This window comes from Triturus cristatus, chromosome 4_1 (genome assembly GCF_964204655.1).
Source record: "Triturus cristatus chromosome 4_1, aTriCri1.1, whole genome shotgun sequence".
Lineage (NCBI taxonomy): Eukaryota > Metazoa > Chordata > Amphibia > Caudata > Salamandridae > Triturus > Triturus cristatus.
The window spans coordinates 959159017-959179084 of record NC_140585.1 but is presented as its reverse complement, the minus strand read 5'-3'; positions in this window follow the sequence as shown (position 1 = coordinate 959179084).

Below are 20068 nucleotides of genomic sequence, written 5' to 3'. Positions count from 1 at the left end.
GTGCTGGTGGCAAAGGCAATGTGACATTTAACGCCATTGTAGACAACCAGAAGAGGAGATAAAGGAAATGACCAGAGCCGTGTGCAGCTGTGGCTACTGGCGGGAAAAATCCTGTTAGGATTTCACTTTGTCCTTCAGAAAAATTAAGAGTGGAAGTACGTTATTTGGTTAGTTCTAAAGAAGGTTCTCACCTAAATCATGCTATGATATTTTCACACAAAAAAAGACATTATAACAAAACTTCTTACCTGCTTGTGTTATGCTGTTTAGATGGATGCCGCACATTACATTTTAGAGGGCGAGCCACAACTCAGTCCGCACAGGTGTCTGTGAATACTATAAAAGAGCAGCTCAGAAGTTGCAGCTATGCTGGTTGAGACCATGTCATAAGCTTCTAGTGGTCTGTTACTGTGCACTCTGCATCCTACTAGATGATGGAGCTCCTGAGCGCATTGACCTCGCCACAGTGGCCCGTGTCCATACTGGGAAGAAAGAGCAGCCTTGGACGCAAAGGAAAGAGACCTGAAGTACTATGATGCTTTTTCTTTTCTTTCATATTTAAAGTGCTGGTGCTGCCCATTTCCTGGCTTGGTATGCAGTGAGGAGCAGAGAATAGGCTTGGCTCGTATGTCATAACAGGCCAAAAATGAAGTGTGTTGTCAAAAGCTAAGGTGGGGAACAAGAGGTATCAAATATTGGAAGATGGGGTTTGATGAATACTTCAAAGCTGTAGTGAGGCATCGCCAAGCACTCACCATGTACTTCGAACGCAACTTGCCCTTTGCAAAGCAAGCAATTTGTCAAGGCCTATGCCCTCTATAACAGAGTCATGCTGTTGCTTGTAGCTGATAATCGGAGGCATTCCATAGGCTTGTTGATTCTGGGGTGGGACATTTGTCTTAAGTGAAGTGGCCCAACTTGACTTGGATGAAGTTTGGAATACAACCAGGCTTGTGAAGTTCCTGAGTGCTGCAAAGAAACTTGGTACTGGCATTTCTGGGGGAAATTACTCTTCTGGTTCAAATGGTAACAATGTTCACCTAAGAGGCTTACTAGGAGAATGAATAGAGGGAAACTGGCACAGCAAAATGAATTTAAGATTGATTAAACCATTAATTGTTGTACTATTAGTTTCTCTTGGTATTTTAACAATTGTTGTTGTGTTCAAGCATTGTTTACTGCATCATTTGTGTCATTTTTTTGTCATGTTTGCAATGTTTTCTCGGTAAAAGATGTGTTATGGCCTATGACATCTCTAACAGAGTCATGCTGTTGCTTGCAGCTGAGAGTCATTGACATGTCATAGGCTTCTAGTGGTCTGTTACTGTGCATCTTGCATCCTACTTTGAATACAGACCTTGATCTTCCAAGTGGGCCTGCTTGATACTTGAAGCTGAACATAACATTATTCCAGTACTGAAACATACACAGAACTCTTACAAGACCATTCTAATCTGATTTGCCTCATATCCTCACTGACCCCATCCAAAGCTACCCAGTAGTGAGCAATTACATACCACCTTTATCATGAATTGCATCATGCAAGGTTATGGCACAGCTGAGACATTTTTAAAGATGGCAGCATGAGTTGGTCTTCAAGAGTTACAATCTAGGTAGAGATCTCAAAATCAGCTCTTTCCCTGCCTACACCATGCACTACAATACCACAGCAATCTTGCAGAGAACCTCTCTCCTGACCTGACCTGACATGCACCATGCACTGTTCTCACAGTGGTAAGATCCAGAGATCATTCATAACCTCATCGGCGTAGCTTCTCTGCATGGCATGCTCGAACATTGCAGTACTGAGACATCCGCAGAGCTCTCACAATGCATCCGCATCCCAGTCTGCTCTGTTCACATTTATCACTCTAGAGAGTTATGAACAGAACTCTCACAATGTACCTCTGCCCTTCCCTGCAGCATGCAGATATCTTATACTGTAAAACCCATAGAGCTCACATAGTGGACCTCTAGCCTGATATTAATGCAGGTAGTCAAATATCGACAAAACTCTCTCAAATCTTTTCTATTTTGATCCCACATTATTGTCATATCAGCCAAGTTCCAATAATAAACCTTTTCCACCTCAGGGTCATGCTTTGTATCTCGATACGGATAGATATAGATACTGCTCGCAATGTACCTCTAGCATTATCTGCACCATAGACCGTTATAGCAGAGAGATATCCAGCGGGCTCTCACATGTACTATTATCCTTCCCTGTAACATTCCCTGATACCTCAATATTGAGATATTGAAAGAGCCTTGTCATGCACCTTTACCCTGATCTGCTCCAGGCACCATTTTCACAGTATTGAGACATCAAAAGAGCTCTCAGAATGTACCCCTATCACACCCTGTATCATTTACTCATATCTCATTACAGACCCATTCACAGAGCACTCTTAATGCCCTGTGTTTTGATATTCACCATGCACCATTATCACATTTCTGAAACATCGCAAGATCTCTCATAATGTACCTCTATACTGAATTGAAATGTGCATTTGTATCTCAGTGCTCATACACTTACACTCTTTCTTTCTCTTGTCACGTCAACTTAGAGTACAATAGGAATAATATATTTAAACCAGCTACTTCCTATCCTAGTTGAAATAAACATAGGAAATAGGGACAGGTGGAATAACACTAATCACAAAGCCTCATTCTTGTATTATCTTCAGGATCGTGGTTTTGAATCCTAAGTAACTACATAGATGACTTTCTCCTTCCCAGTTCAACAAATGACAGTAAGAACGAACTCAACATTCTAAGCCTGCCTCCGACGCTTACGTCACAGGCCATGGTATACAGTGGGAACCGAAAGGTGTTCCAGGATTCTTTTATTACAAGACACTACATTTCCCGCTTTGTTAAATAAAAAGTCACAACTTTCTAAAGTAGATAAATAAATAAATACATACATAAATATACAAATAAATACATCAATAAATACATAGATACAAAAGCAATTGCAATTCTTCAATTAAGCGCTGTGGCGTCTGAATCACATGTCCTGATCGGGGTAACTGGGAACAGGCAGTCGAAGTGTCAGGGATCTGCACAGGTGAGGTGGAATTATTTGCCGATATAGTCATCAACAGTCTGTGTAGACCCAGTCTCTACATTAACATCGATGTTTGGTGAGTGATGGGCCACATGTTGAAAATGAAAGGAATCTCTTGTAAGGGACTTCTCAGGATGCTGGGCAGGCACCATGTGTCCTTTTGGTGTTGGTGATAGCAAAGGGTTCAACCTCACAAGGAGCATCAGATTTACTTTTCCTGTATTTTCTAACAAGCACTTGATCTCTTCTTTTAAAAGTGATGTACTTTGCATGACGTTACCGGTCAACATATATTTTCATCTTCTGTTTGCAACCAAAGTCTGTAGTGTGAATGTCTTCCTCGTTCTGAGATCCGAGCTTGGTCCATTGGGTCAGCTTGGTCATCACGGCTCTTCTAAAAATGAGAGTGGCGGGGTTTTCTGTTGTCTTTCAGTGAGGAGTTGAATAGTAAGCTTGAAAAGTAGTGTTTAAAACAGCTTTGAGCAGACCAACAAACCAAACCCAACTGCCTGAAATATCTTTCTTAACTAAAGCGACAATGTCTTGATAAAAAGTAGAGGGGAATGCTTCACATCCTCACTCACGAACATACACAGTGTGCTAAGGAAAGGGCAATAGTATATGACTAAGAGATAAGTAATATTTCATTTTATTTGGGTATATATAATACATTTACAGTACAAATAGATAATATGACAAAATGCATACATTGGTCATAAATAGTTCATAAAACAGATACAAAAACAAATATTTATGGACAAATATTAACAAAAATCACCGACCGAGACAGGTAGACCGTAAATGTTGTGCATAGACCCCGCAAAGTCATGTGATTACATGTAAACTGCACTCATACAATCACTATTTCAAACACATAGACAAAACAGGAACAAGAGACAAGACTGGTCGGCTCCACAGGAGCCCAATGAACATAGACACATGAATACTCAAACATATACTACAAAAGATTCTATATACAAGCTGTTCCAGTACAGTGCTGTAGAAATATCAGCATTAGCTACTCTATTGAGTTATAAACTACGACTGATAAACATATATTTTCCGAATAACACCGCAGATTTATAGTGGCATCCAATCAAGAAGGAGAGTTGCACCACTCATATAGGTAAAATGCGCCGACACGCATTTCGATGACAGACCCAAAATTCAGGGTCACACCTTCTTCAGGTTGCTATACGGATGCAGTGAGGGGGCAACCTTCATCTGGAGAATCTGTACAGGGCTCAACAGATCACCCGCAGTAGCTGGTAGCGGTGCCTAGTTAATTAGAAAGCATTCAACTGGGAAAACGGCAGCCTCAGACAGATGCACGAAGATGCAAAACCCAGAACGTGATGGAGGAGATAAGAATCTGAGCTATCCAGGTATGATGAAAAGATGTAGTGTAATATATAATAAACATGTGTCCATATGCGGCAGGAAGACTCAGAGAGCCATCAAGAGTAAAGATGGATCTGATATCGGAGAGAACAGGCCTCACGAGGTATGTCCTGGTCGCACGGCCATCATGGTCTCGAGGAGACGGAATATCCGGAACAGCTTTGAAGTCTAGCTTCTCCACTACAGCACGCTGAACAGTATTCTTTAGCGTACTCATGAACTGTTGCACCAGGCCATTAGCCTGGGCCCAAAGAGGAGTGCTTTTTTGCTGGTTTATATTGAGGTGATTTAAAAAGTCTTTTCATTCTTGACTCTCGAAAGATGGGTTATTGTCAAACTTTAATGCTGCAGGTACAACCCAAGTCTCAAAGATGCCATTGAGTTTCTGAATGACCTTTTCATGTGTAGTGGATGAAAGGTCTCCCACCAATAGAAAATTGGAGTACTCTTCAACAATGACTAGAAGATCATGTCCATTTTCAAGAGGACCAGAGAAATCAATAGCAATTCTCTCCCAGGCATGATGTGGCAATGCTGACATGTTCAAAGGGTGCTGAATGATTTGAGATGAGAGACAGTTGCATATATGACATGTCTTTAATTCTTTTTCTACCCTTTTTATGAAAAACTAAACTAGACTCGGTCATGGAGTGCTCTCTTGTTGGGAACTGTTCCTGAATCTCCTTCATGGGTGACATCGATTGTGTGTTGTTGTAGACTCTCAGGAATGACAGTGGGAAACTGCCTTAACAATGTGCCATTGCCCCGCAGACTTAACAATGCTTGTCTGAACCACCCATCTGCTTTAACCACATATATGCGTGGTTAAGGCAGACAGTGATCTAGATGTCCAGATGGGCGAGTAGGGACACAGGAAGCATCGACACAGGAAGCTCTAGATGTGGACAGGTAAGTGAGGCAAGCAGGGTTTTAGGGCTCAGGGCGATCTGGAGAGCTGGTTCCATGATTTATGAATAATAATGTCTTTTAATCTTAGCATGTCACTATCTTGGTTCATGGTAGCGACAATTTGTTCTAAAGACATGGCAGCTGGTGTTCTCGACTTCACAATAAAATTGATGCACTCCTCCGTCTTAGATGGGGTACCAGGGCACTGTAATGGCCCTTTTAAAAAATAATCAGCCAGATTTTGGTCTTTCCCTGGATGATGAATAATCGTATAGTTGTATTCTTGTAACTTCATACTCAACTTTCAATTTGAAGAGGCATTTTGGCTTTGGGATTGCCAAATATCTTCAACGGTTCTTGATGATCAGTCACTACGGTAAAAGGCTTTCCTCACAAGAAAACATGGAAATATTCACAAGTCCAGACCGCTGCTAAACCTTCTTTCTCAGGTTGTGAGGTAGCTTGTTCTGTCTGTGACAGGCTCTTACTGGCGTATGCCACGATATGTCTCTGGGCATTTGGCTGTCCGCTGTGCTGTGCAAGGATTATGCCCAACCTGACAGGGCTAGAATCAAGAACAACCTCTGTATGTAGTTTGGAATCAAAGTAGACTATTTCAGTGGCACTCTCAATGGCTTGCTTGATGTGTTGGAAGCACTTCTCACACTTACTAGTGGCGGCTTCTCCACTAAGGCGGAGGAGCATTGCTCCACTGCCATGAAGTTGTAAAAAAGGAAAAAATAAAATGATAATAACGTAATGTTATTATCGTTTTGTTTTGTCCTCCTGCTACGGAGGTTTGCATGATGGGGCAGGGCGGGGCTTCTGAGCAGGGGAGGAGTGGTAGAACCCTCCTCAGTTTGCAATGACTGTTTGGTCAACCCCCCTGTTCTCCATGCAGGCAGTAATGGCTGAACACCGAACCACAGCCCTCAGACCAATCACAACACTGGATTGCAGCATTGTGATTGGTCAGGGAAGCCTGAGTGCTTACCAATCACAACGCTGCATTTCAGAGTTATAATTGGTCTCGGGAACATGGCTGTGTTTACTGGAGTCTGAGATGGAGGAGAGCAGGAGCAGAGATGCAGGACTCGCAGCAAGGTAAGTATTATTTTTTTTACATTGTTCCCCGTGACCCCACCTGCTGCCCCCTCACCCTCTGCACCACCTGCGAGTAATGCTGGCTGCCACTGACACTTACTTGTCCAATGAAAAATAAGTTTTATTTTGTTAGTTCTTGTAATGTTGCACTGACCATAGCAAAGTGGTGTATGTATCTCGAACAGTAATTGGCCAATCCAAGAAAGGATTGTAACATACAAATATCTTGCGGAGGATTGGCAGTAGACAATGCTTGCATTTTTGCTAGATCAGGTTTATACCCCCATCAGAAAAGACATGGCCAAAGAATCCCAAGCTTTTCTTGTGGGATTCACATTTGCCAGCATTCAGAGCTAAACCTGCATTGTTCAGCAAACAACATATACTTGCATGGCAGCTTTGTCAATGTGTTACAGATGTGGATTGTCATTTCTGCATGCAGATAAATGTCCCGAGATTGGACAAACATGCCTTGGTTGTGGTAAAGGAAACCATTTTGTGGGGACTTGAGGGGCAAAGACAAAAAGTAAGTGCAACACAGCATGAAGACAATACGGCTCTCCAAAAGCTACCTTGCTGAAGTTAGGTGCGCTCCCACAAGGCCAAGCGGTCACACCAACTGAGGCAAATTGACACCAAATGAAGTTGATAGTCATGTAAAACATCAACAAAGAGTTCCTCAGACTCAGTTTCCAGTGAAAGTGACAGTGATAATTGTGTAATGTTGATGTTTACTACAGAAAGGCATGCACATGTGGGACTGGTCAAATGTGAGAAAAAAACTCAAAATGAAGAAACATCGACATGAAGAAGTACCAAAAACATTCAAACATTGCCCAAAGATCACTCAAAAAGGGGTATTCGATACCATACATAATTGATAGTGATGCGTCGATAAATAACATGCCTGAAGAGAAGTATCAAGAACTTTCACCATTACCACAACTTACTAAGTCAAAAACAAAAGTATACACAGGGGCTGCTTCTATGCCCTTAAAGAGTCAAGGATCCTTTGTAGCCACAATAAAATAAAAGAAAAAGGTGGTTCAAACACCTATCCATGTATTTCATGAAACAGCTTTAAGTTCCTGTTTGCTGAGTTTTAATACAGCTGCTATGCGACTGATATCAGTGAACTACAATAAGAATGCTCATCATGAAATTGTAAGTCAATTTCCTTCATTATTTCATGGGCCAGGAAAACTCAAAACAATTAAAGTAAATTTACACATAAATGAGGATGTTCATCCTGTTGCTCAAGGACAAGTTGCGCAAGGCGCTGTTGAAAAGGAACTTAATTCATTACTTAAACATGACATCATTGAACGCTCCACTTGTCCGACACCATGGGTTTCTCTCATTGTAGTAGTGCCCAAAAAAGACAGTGAAGGAGCTGTACACATATTCGTGAACATGCGTCAGGCCAACAAGGCAATTCAAAGAGAGAGAGACATCCTACTCCGCAGATTGCTGATGAGATAACTCAACTGAATGATGCAAAGTTGTTCTCTTGACTATACTTAAATAAAGGATATCACCAATTGGAGCTTGTACAATCGTTTCCATGCATAGTTGTCTGTTTCACTAAAAGCTATTAAGTTTTGGTGTATTGTATGCTGCAGAACTTTTCCAAGATGTCATATGACTTATTATACAGCCTGTAGTAAAAGCATTTATCTATAGTGGTGACATATTAGTTTTCTGAGTCACACAGAAAGAACATTACAAAGCTCTCATGCAAGTATATGTTGTTTGCTGAACAATATGGGAGATAATTCCTTTCAAAATAGGGCTAAGCTTACCTGTACTGTTTCTGTTGGAGAGTCTGTTCGGATCTCTCATGCCCCGGTTGAGGTGCTGTGGATCTCGAGCAAGCAGGAGGTCGAGCGTGCTGAAGCTTTAGAACGTGTAATCGAGGTGCCGGCAGATGAAGGCTGTTTGCTGAGGCACAGGGGAACAGATGCACTAGGTTGAAGCGCAAGTGCTGGAAGGTGTAGCCTGCATGCTAGGCGCAGTGGCCGACACATTGACAGTGGCAGCCAGGCAAGTTGTTTAGGCAAATGAGTGTGTTCTGTGATTAAAGGGCACGACCAAAGCTTCACGTTGAAATACGGTTGAGACATCTGAGTACCATCTCTAAAAAATACTCTGAAGAGAGATCACCATCTTATGTATCTACTAATGCAATTGCGGACATTGTTATTGCCCTGAAGAAGTTCTGTTTACAGAACGAAACACTTTGGCTGTGGCCTTTAAAAGAAATCAATAAAGAAGCAACATTATATCTTTCAATACGGACTGGACATATTTGTAAAATGATTTGATTGATTATAATTGGACATGTGGTGCAGCTTTGATATTGCTTAAATATACGATTTACCTTGAGGTTAAGGGTGGTGCTTTTGGACAGAGGGCACTGTTGAGGCTCGCACACAGAATTGCTTGGCATTATATAAAATACTGGTATATTTTCTGACGTTGGTGCCCATTGCAGGTGAATTGGTCCACTGTCCAGGTTTATGTGTTAAAAGTTTCACAAGCTGTTAAGGCTGACCCTCAAGCCAGCACAGCACAAGATGACAAAGTAGCTCTGCAAGGCTGCTCGTGCTGAAGAGAGTGATGTCAAGCAACTGACATGGAGGCTGCAGGCGCCCAAAGTATGTCAGTCATGAGCTTGAAAAGTAATCGAAGTTACAAGGCTGACGGACACATGGCGATGTTTCAACAGAAAAAGAGTTCGCCCCTCTCTCACCTCTGTGCATCGGGTCTGAATCTCAAAATTCACCAGCTGCGGTAAAAGAAATTCTGGTGAGGAGTACCCACAGGCATGGTTGCGCATTTCACTGGGTTAAGGAAAAGCAAGGATAAAGCTGGAGATTGTGCAAGTCAAGGGGACTGAATGAAGTGATGACAATGTATGTACCATTTGGGCAAGAAACACACTTTCAATGCTCCATAATCAGGGACATCTCTTCTAATTACTCCACTGTATATCCGGAGAAAGGAGTGAAATCAAGATAAAACTAAATGGCACACACAGACTTCCTGCAGCATTGGGTTCAAGGAGAAAGTAGGCTTGCTCTCATGACAGCAGCAATTGATGGGTCTGTTTATGGCCTTGGACTATAACAGGCAGCAGTTGATGTTTCTAAACATGTGGATGGGGCCAACCTCATGTTTCTGGAGATGTTGTACTCAAACAGTTACACATTCTTCCAGTCATTTGGACTCTGTGCTTAGCTGACAGTTAGTCAATTCTTCTAAGAAGATGCAGTCAAGATTCTTCCCCAGACAGGTCTTCCTCCTCTCACGGGTCACCTACAAGAGTGATTTCTTTAGGCTTTGTGTAGACATCTGTTCAATCTAAAATAAAGATAGCAACTAGAAGGCCCTACCCATTGATAGCAAGTTTTCTCTGCTACACCGGATAGCAAACTTGACTGCTTGAAAAACATTAAACCTGTTCTTGGTCCAGGAGCCTAGATGTCCAGCTATAAAGGGACACTCAGGTCTTTTGCTCCCTGTGATTCTTGATGGGTCCCTCTTTTTTTGCTGGTGGTGCCCCTTAAAAAGGCAGGGGCACCACCAAACATTTATAAAATGTTGTGGAGAGCTACAGGAAGTACAACCTCCCAGCAATATAAAACAAACTGTAAGTCTTCTGGATCATTAAATCCATAGCCCCAAAAGAGCTTACCATATTTTTTAAACCAATTCTAGCTGAAGCTCTATGCACTTCAGGTGAAGTGCAAGGCCCTCTTGAGGTTATTGTTATGACTGCATTTTGTGAGCTGAAAATGTAAAAAAAAAGACTCAGAGACCTGTACATTGTATTATTTTTAATGAAACGTCACTAAACATTTTTTACAATAGTCACTTTTAATAAACATTGCATTGTGTGAATTGGTGAAAAATACATTTGATTAAAGTTACTGGTTATTATCGGGCAAAGATGATAGATCTGCTTTATATATATTGATATGCTCACCTCTTGATAAAGCTAATAGGCCTACTTTTTATATTTTGGTGTTGTGACCCTTTGAAAAAGTCAGTAAGTCTACCTGACTGTGACCAGGCCCTGCACCCAACCACACTCTGCAGGAGTTAGGGAGCTTACAGGGGGTTTTGTGCAGGGCGTGGCTCAAGCCAGGGCCTTCCCCCAAATGTCATGTATGGCTGGACGGGTGGTTGGGTGTCAGCAAGGGGTTGGGACCAAGGCCTGCGCCTATCCCTACGCTGTGCATGGGACATCTTACTTTACGTTAAAAAACCATAGAAATTCACTGGAAAAAAACGAAGGCAAAAGTGACGTTACAGTTAGGAATTTGACGAACATGTTACTTTACATTAAAAAAATCTTAGAAATTTACTGAAAAAATAAAAGGTTAAAGAGATGTTATGGTTAGGTAAAAATATTGGTTAAAACACACCATTTTAAATGAAAAAAGCACTGAAATTCACCAGTTACAGTTATCTCAAGTAATTATAATGTGTGCCTTAAATTAACTATAACTTGCTCCCTTGCCATGCACTGCTTAGAACAGCACATATTATATTACCCATGATATGTTCTGTGCATCACTGATAAAATCACTGCAACATATGAAATAGCATAATTGATGATAACACTGGTGGGGGCGCAAGTTATAGTTACTTTAGAGCACACGTTTCACATCAAAAGTGACATATTATTACAACTTCTAACTGTGACCTCACTTTAAACTTTATATACATATATTACAGAGTGGCAGTAGCCGCTCAGAAGTTACTGTTAAGATTCCCAGGTATAGGTATTCCTCACATTTTTGCTCACTAATAACTTTTCCCCCATCTGACAGATCGCCATGATGCACGTTTTGTGGTGATTCATCAAGGGGGAGCAAAGAAAAATGGAGGGTTCCAAAACAAGTCTTTCCACAATGCATTTTCAATAGACTTTTATTGGACTTTTTAGACATGTAGTGCCCAAAACAGCTGGATGGATTTGAATGCAATTTAGGAGGATTAACATTATGGTGCACAGGTGATCCTTTTTCATACTACAAGTAAGAAGGGTAAATCTTTTTTTTAAAATATATATATTTTTATTGTTTTATACAATAAGAGCAAAACAAACAAAGAGAGTCACAGTGGTCAGTTATTTTAACAGCATAGTTATCTACAAATCTTGTTCATCTTTAGAGATAAACCCAGGAGCCAGCCATTTTCTTCCAGTGATTGCGCCAATCTCTGTTGCAGTTCCATTTCGACAGTTGGGGAAATGCACAGGTCCCCCCAATAGTTATTCCACTTGCCCCATTTCTTGTCTCATTTCTTGGGGCACCCTCTAGACTTAAATACCTCCTTCTCAGCAATCAGACGTTTGTCCAATTCCTTCACCCACAGTCTCGGAGACAGCCTATCCGCTACTCCCCATTTCTTGCCGATTTCACGTTTCACAAAAGAGTACCCTAGTGTGGTCAACTGCTGTTCCACCTCTGTGAGGTCTGTATCTCCCCAGATATTAAGTAGACCAAGTTGTGGTGTGAGAGTAAGTGCCCTCCCTAGGGCGTCTTGAATGTGTCGCGTGGCCTTTTCCCATATGGCTCGTATACACGGGCAGGTCCAGAAGGTATGAAAAATGGTTGCTTCTTGACTGCAGCCTCGGAGACAGAGCACGTCAGACCCTGACCCTATTTTTGCAAGCATAACTCCAGTGAGATACGATCTATGCAGGATTTTTAGCTGGGTCAAGCGGAACCAGAGTGTAATAGCCATCTCCCGCCGTGACATAAGTGCCGCTTGCCAATCCTCATCCTCAATCGGCCCTAGGTCTATCTGCCATTTTTCTCGAAGGGTATTGAACGGGTCAGGCAAGTTATTACACAACTTCTTATATGTTAGTGATATGGTTTTAGTTGGGATTGGTTCATCCAGCAACCTATCTTCCAAAGGGGACGACTCTGGTGTCATGTCTGGGAGTGCTGTTGTGAGGGCATGCCTAATCAGTAAGTATAGGAAAGTCTCCCCCTGAGCTAAGTCATATTTCTCTCTTAGGTCCCGGAATTTAAGTATTTTGCCCTTTTTGACCAGATTCCCTATCTGGGATATTCCAATGCTGTCCCACTTATCAAACCCAGGCTGATTACATAACAGTCCTAGTTGTTGGGTGAACCATAGTGGCGTGGCTTGGGTGAGTACATTTGACCATCCACGACGATTAGTCGCCAGTTGCCATATCGCCACCATATGGGACGTTGGGCCGATGTATCTTCCTTTTAGGACCTTTGTGTACAATGCTCCCAGATATCCCTCTCTGCCCATCTGATACCTGTCCAGCATATATGCTGGATCAATCGGGGAACGGTATATCCAGTGGTTAACCACTGCCAGCTGTGAGGCCCAGTAGTAGAGTCTCACGTCCGGGAGAGCAATCCCCCCATCGTACCACCCCTTAGTCAGTTTTCGCAACGCAATGCGTGGTGGCCCACTGTCCCACCTTACTCTCTACATTTGAAAAATATGCAACTGGAACCTTGTTTGGACAATTTTGAAGGGCATATAGAAAGCGTGGGAGGGCTAACATCTTAAACAGGGCCGCTCAGCCCAGTAGCGATAGGGGCAAGTATCTTCAGTGTTTGACATCACTGCGCAACCTGTCCAAGGGTACCGCCAGGTTTCAATCATAAAAGAGTTGGGGATCTGAGGTTACAAAAATCCCAAGATAGCAAAATCCGTCATGTGCTACCTCTACTGTGCAACCCGGAGGGAGCCAGGGGGGTCGGTCCCCGGATGATAAATAATACCGACTTACTCCAGTTGATCACATACCCAGAGTACTTCCCAAAATTCATGAAAATATTCAGCCCCCCATGCAGGGACGCATATGGGGATGGGAGATACAACAGGATATCATCTGCATATAACGATATTCGGTCATCATACCCTTCCGCCCATCGCAGCCCTCTCACCATTACATCCCTTCTCACCCAGGATGCCAGTGGTTCTAGCATCAGGGAGAAAAGCAGGGGGGACAGGGGGCAGCCCTGCCTGGTACCCATCCAGAGCTGGAATACTCTTGACTTATGGTTATTACGGTTAACCCGTACCTGACCCCGCAGATCTGTGTACAGCAGTTTTACCCAGCCCAAGAATTTTGGGCCAAAGCCCAGGCGTGTCAGGACTTCAAACAGATACGGCTGCTCTATAGAATCGAACGCCATTGACGCATCTAGGGAGAGCACCACAGCGTCTTCCTCAATGTACTGTCGTCGTGCCAGGACATTATGCAGGTGGCGAATATTTAATGCCGTGGTCCGTCCGGGCATAAAGCCCAATTGATCAGGGTGTAATAGACATGGGATCACCGAGACCAAACATAATGCCAGCAATTTTGCCAGGATTTTCGCCTTGATGTTTATTAAGGAAATCGGCTTGTATGAGCCGCGGTCCTCGGCGGGTTTCCCCAGCTTACGGATGACTACTATCAAGGTCAGCCTTTTCTCGTCATGCATAGCTTGCAGTTGAGGCGCTGCTTGGTGGGCAATCATTTTCAAAAATTCTATGGCATCCCATTTGGACCCATCACCTTCCCTGACTGGATAGTGTTAATTGTTATCCTGATTTCATCATCTATAAGCTCTTCTTCTAAAAAGTGTGGGCAGAGGCATATTGACTAGGAGTTGTCGGGAGTCTTCTGCCATGTAAGTGTTTGAAGGGGTGTATATTGTTTCTAGGTGGTCAGCAAATGCATCTGCTATCTCTTGTGGGTTGGTGATCTGTTGTGTGTCATGAAGGTTCAGCCTTGGCACCCACCTCTCCCCCTGTTCTCTCCGTTCCAACCAGGCTAGCATCTTCCCAGCCCGGTTCCCCATTTCATAAAGCTTGTGTTGGGTATGCAGGAGCTTGGCCTTCATATGTTCCTACACTAAGGTCCTGTATTCTAGCTGTTTCAGCGTGAGTCGATGTATAGCAATGTCTGTGGGAGAGCTGGTGCTCTCTGCTTCCAGATGTTGGAGTTCGCTTTCCAGCTGCGAAAGCTGTTGCTGTCCCTTTCTACTATAGCCCACTTTTAAAGACAATGCCTGTCCCTTCACCACCACTTTAAATGCCTCCCATATAATCTGTACTGAGTCCACTGATCCGACATTGTCTTTAAAGTAATTAAGGGTCTCTGTGAGTAGGTTCGCTCTTATATCTGGGATTGTGAGCAGCCATGGGCTGAGGATTATAGTGGCCCGTGGACGGTGAGAGAAATATGTAAGTTCGACCCACACTGGGGAGTGATCCAAAATACCTCTCGGTAGAGCATGGGGATTGTGGAAGTACCCGATGTCTGCGGTCTGTGTCAGGAAGTAGTCAATGCGGGACATACTCTTGTGAGCGTTAGAATGGTAAGTGTAGTGGGTCTTGTCTGGCAGGAGAGATCGCCAGATATCTGCAAGGCCCATGGCTTTCGTAAACTCTGCAATGTGTGTCTGGGGGCATGACTGGGTTTGTAGTGGGTGCCTGTATTTGTGGTCATCCATTGTCATGTTGAAGACCCCCCCCCCTAAGATCAAGATGCCCATTGGGAGGTCCACTAAGATTTTCCCCAGGTCTACCAATGTGTCAGGACTCAATTCTCTAGTGCCACACGGGAGCAGAATGACGCCTTTTTCCAACGCTCCCCTAACTACGCCCCTGCTGATCTTTTCTATAATCTAGCAGGTAAGTCATAAGGGGGGGAAAGGGGAATTGGAAAAGAAAGAAGAGACTGCCCGTATTCTTCTTGTTCTCTGGCTCTGCCTTTTTTCTTCTTTCTTCGTTCAGGCTGCAAATTAAAGCATTACTTTAAAACTGTTTCTAAACCTTTCTTTATTCCGTTGCAATGTTCTAGTAATTACAAGAATCTTTATTTAAGGACTTTTGTCTTACCAGAGGTCTTCTATGGGCTTGCCTCTCTTCTCTTGTATAAGTGATTCTGGAAGCTTTTTATTAATCTTTACTTATTTCTTCTCACAGATGATGCTGGATTGCTGGCCTTATTTTGCAAGAAGAAATAACAAGGTAAGTTTTTGTTCCACTTCTATTCCCTTACTCCAATTTACTTGTTAACTTCTTAGCTTCCTCCTAAATTCTTCTTCACAAGGTAAGTGTTCTAAATTCTTGCTCTGGTTCTTAATGGTCTGGATGCTTTAGCTTTATCTTTCCCTTTTTGGATTTGCGCCGGACTTAATACCTTTTAAACTCCTATCTCTCTTTTCACGCTAGCTACTTTTGTCACAAAGTTCGTTATTTTGTTTTTTAACTAATGCCGAGAGGATATTTATAGGTAGTTACTAGGTAATAGTACTAGCTTAATTTCACAAGTGTACTTCAGTTTTAGGACGGAGTTTAAATCCACAGTTACTAAGATAGAAACATTTCCCAATTATCTTTTACTATTCTTTTTGACTCTGTGGCCGGAGTCCTGCCCAGGTGTAGCGTTATTTTATGCATACGCTACTTACTCAGACCTGCGCAGTCACAATTAAACTTTTTCCTGGTTAGTTTTGTATTCTATTTAGCGCAGCGTCGCTCTAACGGAACACTGTTCCCTTGTCCTGCGCATTTACACAAAAGATTCCTGTCACACTAATCCCTTTTAATCATGCGCACTGTCTACACTGCTCTCGTAGGCATGCGCGTAACTTTCTCACTAACCTGTTGGTCTTCTAGTCAGGAAAGGAACCGACGCATGTAGACCGATGACCTCCAAAACGCTCCCTGACTAACTCTTCCATGACGTAAACAAGGTAGGTCTGTAGCGGGTGAAACTCTCGGTGAAGTGCGCCTTGGAACGTTAGAGCGCACCTCACCTGAGCTTCTCAAACAAGGGATGGAAAGCTAGACTGCTAACCGACGAGTGTGCTGGCGGCCATCTTAGATGACCAACGTTGCCAGCACACTCGCCAACTCTGGTTACAGCCCATTCTTGGCTGAAAAGAGGAAGTAGAAGTAATGGCAACAACAGGGCTGCGAGGAGGAAACCTCCCGTGAGCCCTGACACAATGCCTCTTTACCAAGAGCTGGCGGGAGGTATGGCGAGACCACATTGAGCTCTTTCCCTTCTTATTGTGCTTCTAATAAAGCAAATCTTCCCCCCGGATCCACCCAAGTACGTGACTGAGTAAGTGCTAGATTCTTTTTAACCAGGATACCTGTCTCTCAGGAGCCTGATGAATAGCCAGCATGAATGAGGAGCTTGTACCCCCACCACGTGAGAGCTTTACATTTGTTACCAACCAAATGTGTCTCTTGCAGTAACACAATATCGGGGGCCTGCCTTTTAAGATAGTGTTGTACGATACCCCTTTTAATTTTGTACCCCATGCCATTTACGTTCCATGTCAACACTGTGAGTGATGCTACTGTCTTAGCTTCCATCGGATTAGTGGTGGGTAGGGAGATAGGTGTATGCAGCAGAACCCCCAAGGCTCATCCCCTGTATTCTGCTGTTTTTGCGACCCTGGCATATCTATCAGCAAGTGAGTAGGTGTATTGGTATAGAGGAGACCCGTGACTCTGCTGCCTAGATGGGTAATAACAATGACTGTTTTGTCGCATGACTTGTAGCTTCTTGTGACTCATGAACACACATAAACTTTAACCCCCCTTCTCCCCTCCCTCAACTCCTGTGCCACCCTCCTCCCTGCCCCCCGCCAGTGGGCTTTGAACTGCCCACACCCAAACCAGGCAGAGTGCCTATTGCCCCCCCCAAATACTAACAGGAGCTGGCAGTCAGCCCTCCCTCCCCCGCCTTAAGCAGAGCAAGCCTTTGTCTCATCTTAATAGACGCGTAAATCCGATCCCTTTCACATCAATGGCCGTCCCTACAGTTTGTACCCGTGCACAGGGACCCCAGATCACCACCCACCTCAGTCCCCTGGTAAAGGGTGGCAACCTCCAGGCGTCCCCTTCTCACAGTCAATCTTTTGGAGTCACTTATCTGTGTTTGGCACTGCCCCCTCTGTGTTCCGGGAAGTCGTCTTTGCCGTTGCGTCAGGTAGACTCTATCTCCACCCGGGAGGGATCCGTACTTTACTCAGACCCCTGGCTGGATCCGTTGGGTCGGCGGCTGTCATTTCCTCCCCTGCGTGGCTTTTCAATGCGGCGCCAACCCTCCAACCACTCCCATGCATCCTCTGGCGAGGAAAGGAACCACGTCTTAACATCCGATTCTATTCTAAGCTTTGCTAGAAAAAGCATGGCGTATTTCACCCCCTTGCCCCTTAGTGCCTTCTTCACTGCAAGGAAACTGCGTCGCTGACTTTGTACCTTCATGGTGAAGTCAGGCAAGAATGTAATCACGCTGTTTTCGAATATGAGCGGATGGTTAGCTCATGCGGTCTGAAGTATCATGTCCCGATCTCTGTAGTTGAAGACTCGCGCTATAATCGGCCGCGGGGTGCCCCCGGTCTAGGCCGCCCTCCCGGGATGCGATGGGCCTGCTCGATCCGAAACTCTCTTGGGCTGTAAGTGCTTCAGGATCAGATTTTCCACGAAGAGATCCACCGCCGGTCCCTCCACCCGTTCCGGGACCCCAGGAATGCGTATGTTATTTCTACAGGCCCTGCCTTCGCACCCGTCTAGTTGCTTCTCCATAGCCGCGTGCTGGTCCTGTAGTGAACTCACTTGCTGCTGGAGCAGGGAAGTGTCTTTATGAAGTTCTGTGGTTGTATCCTCCAAGTCTTTCACCCTGGCGTCCATTTTGCGAAGGTCTGCTCGGATAAGGGACACTTCAACGTTAACCGTATCTGTGCGGGCTTCCAGGGATGTAGGCACTCCTGCTATTGCTTTCATTATGTCGTGGAGCGTTAAGTCAGGTTGTGGTTGGGGGTTTATCGACTTATCTGGGGCTTCTTGCTGTGTGTTTTCCTTCCCCCGGCCAGTTTAGTTTGGGCCGTTGGTTTGGGTCCCTTTCCGCTCGCCATTGCCAGGCCGCGGTTTAGTGCTGTATGCAAGTTCTTCGGGCCCAGTCCCAGTATTCTCTGCCACCTGCCCAGGGGTATTTCGTCCCCCCAGCGGCCTGTCGGGTTTCCTAGGAACCAGTCCCCAGCCACCACTCCCAAGACCTTGCGTGGCCTTATGCATCTCAGGGCTGGAGCTCTTGTCTCGTGGTGCCCTTGCTCTCACCCACCGTCTCCAGTGCCAATATACCACTGAGTTGGGTCCTGGATGCCATTCAGGCTGGGGGGAGTCCTTCACTCTGCACCCCACTGTGTGCCTGAAGATGCCTCTCATATACAGTCCCTTGCGCTTTGTCATACTGGTGCCTTTTCGTAGACGGACTCAGCGAGCGCGCCTGTCCGTACTTCCCTCTGCAGTCACTTCTGCCACGATCCGCTGATATGAAATTTTCGCGCTCCCAGTTGGGCACTGAGTGCAGGCTGGGCTCTATCTGTTAGTGGCAAGTGTCTAGGGCGATCCGCCCGGGGCGCTGATGCACTGGGACCAGCTGGTCTCCAGCTCCGGGGCCTCAACTTTACGCTTCACGGCTCGCCTCGCTGCCGCCCACCTCTTCAAGTCATCCCCCATAGTAGTGGCAGCCCTGTATTTCGGAATGCCGCACATGCACATATTGCGATTTTCCTTACTTCTGGCCGCTACAAGAGATCACCTCCACCATGGTAAGAGTCTCTGGTGGGCAGCGCTCCAAATGCCCCCACTACACGCAATGCACCATCACTCTTAGAGCACCGAGTCTATGACCTCGCAGGCCTCTGGAGCTGGGTCCTCGATTTCGTTCATCACGGCTCGCCTCACTGCACCTTGCCGCTTCGAGTCCACCCACCGCTGCATCTGCGGTACCTGAGAGGCCGCGCGGACAGCGCCTGCCAACAGGCGTTGCAAATCGGCCACTCCGGTACGTGGAGGAGCCAGGGAAGCCTCACAGGGACCTCTGTGTCTGCTCCGTCTCCGCTAGAACGCCGCCATTTTTCTATCTCCGGCCACTGCAACTCTGCAGTTAAGCCCATGTTGCTTTCTTCTGGGGAAGGCTCTGGACAACACCTGCCGCCGCTGGAGTCAGGGACCGGGGATCCACCCGTTTACAAAGCATTATGGCTAGCTGGAAGGATAAATGAAAGATATACGGCGAGGGCTCCAGAGCCTCGCTAATGCGCGGCCATTCCTATCGGCTGCTGGCCACGCCCATAGGTACGTCTTTTTTAAGGTATTTTAACATTGTGATATCTGTGGTCATGGAATTTTGGCAAACGTTTGTGGTATTTCATGGAAGTACTCTGGTACACAGTGATGACAAGTCATTATGTGATTGGCTAAGGACTGGCTTTAGAAAAGTTAAAGGCAGCCATGTTGTTTTCAGGTACACTTTGCCTGTATTCTGCATTTCACCCTTAGATGTAGGTTAGCATTAGATTTGATATTTTTACTCTGCGTATTACCACTTTACTAAAGTGGTAATAGGTAAGGAAAAATATTTCAATATATATTTTAAATACACTATAGTACCTTATATTTTAAAATGCTACTTTAAAATACAGGGTACTTGGGTGTATGTTCTATTTTTAACACATTTAAATCTTCAATAAAAATTCTACAGAGTAGCAATTTAATACCTAC